This window comes from Nanorana parkeri, unplaced genomic scaffold (assembly GCF_000935625.1).
Source record: "Nanorana parkeri isolate BGI_ZX_2015 unplaced genomic scaffold, ASM93562v1 scaffold948, whole genome shotgun sequence".
Taxonomy (NCBI): Eukaryota; Metazoa; Chordata; class Amphibia; order Anura; family Dicroglossidae; genus Nanorana; species Nanorana parkeri.
Window position 1 is genome coordinate 259,325 of NW_017307216.1, and position 1,848 is coordinate 261,172.

Genomic DNA, 1,848 nt, shown 5'->3' on the forward strand with positions numbered 1-1,848 from the left:
CTTATGACTTTGTTTTAGTGTTTATATTGTAAATACGAGTTAATAATAAATGGAATACAATATAACAACTTGATTCAGCCAGTCACACTGATCACTCATGTGTATTCGCAGGTTTTGATTGCTCGTGGAAAAGATTGAGTCCCCATTCACACCGAAGTACAGAGGGAACGCACAACATGTTCGCGCACGTTAGCTTCCTGTGTTTGCCGCGCGTCCCTGTTGATTTCAATGGGTTCCTGTATGCGCACCAAACGCAGAAGAGTAGTGCACGTAGCAAGATCTGCGACATGCATTCAGTGCCATCACAAGGGGGGTGCGGCCTGCACCCGGGTGTTACCCCCCTCTGAAAAGTCGGGCAAGATGGCCGTCGGCAGGTAACAGCAGTACCACACGTGACGTCATCATGCGCATGTGCACCGAGTGTCACCCGCCTCTGCATGCATTCCACATTTTTGTCTTCCCAGTTTGCACACATTTTAACATGCGCAAACACAGGGGAAAACGTGCATCTTCCCAGCCGTGTTAGGAGCGCCATTGGCTGGTAATGATCATACAGCAAGTGCGTTTTGCATTTTTGACGCATTTCACGAATGCGCATCAAAGTGCCCCTCTGTGTGTGTGTTTAATTCCCGTTCAGGAGACACTCAGGTGTGAATGGGGGCTTTGAACATGTAGATTTTTTTTGGTAGAATGAAGGCTCCATTCACACCTGAGTATTTTGCATACGTGCGTCAAAAGTGCAAAAAAAGCGTGCTTTGATGCGCACTTGCCAAATGTGTAAAAAACTAGATCACTGCTTCATCCGGTTCTTTGGTGTCTATAGGTGACATTAAAGGTCTAATAGATCCCTGATGTCTCCATAAAGAGGACCTGTCACTGTATCTGTGTTATCACATAGGGGACTTATTAGCCTCTTATGTAATAGCAATAAAGCTATGTGTAAAAAAATAAATAAAATTAAAGTCATCTAAAAAACTAAAACAAAAAACACAATTTTTTTTTAGTCCCTCCCCCCCCACGTACACTCACATACAAACACAAACAAGCATCGGGTCCACCTACACGCGAAAACGATAATAGCGCCTAACACGTTACATACCACCGTGAATCAATCACTGTTAACACCATCAGATCAAACGAATACCAGTGCCCCTTATTCAACAATTCAGCGCACCATAACACAGGGTATGCACCTTGTCCTATACTGTACAATGTGTTGGCTTGCCATTCACAATAAATGCCATCACCGCACACCGGTGCATCGCCATGCGTTGTGGTTAAAGGGTCTGCGTATTTCTGCAATGCGTGAGTCTGATTGGGCGCTCAAAGTTTATTAAAAAACAAACCCTTTACATTTTTTTTTATCAGCGCTGTGTATCAGAAACAATTGTTTTCTTTATTAAAATGCTCGTTTTAAACCTTTATTTGATGCTTTGTGCTGCTGATCTCCTGCAGCCCTTAACAGCCACGTCCTGTCTGCATACATGTACCCCAGCAGGTATTTCACATATTTGACAACACAGACGTGTATGGACAGAGTAACACGAAACCGGTGTCGTAGCTCACAGCTGTAAACACGTTCTAAGGTGTGACTTGGCCTTTAAATCTCTAAAACACTCATCGGAAATCACTGGCAGGTATCTGACATCCCAACTCTAACCACACCCCCATCATCACACGGACACGCCCCTCTCATCATCATTGCCCCACAAAGCGCACAGTGCTGCCCCTCGCAGTCACATGGACACGCCCCTTCCGTTGATATTACACCCCACACAGCGCAGTGCTGCCACGCCCATCAACACATGGACACGCCCCCATCATATCAACACACTGTGTTGCCCCTCC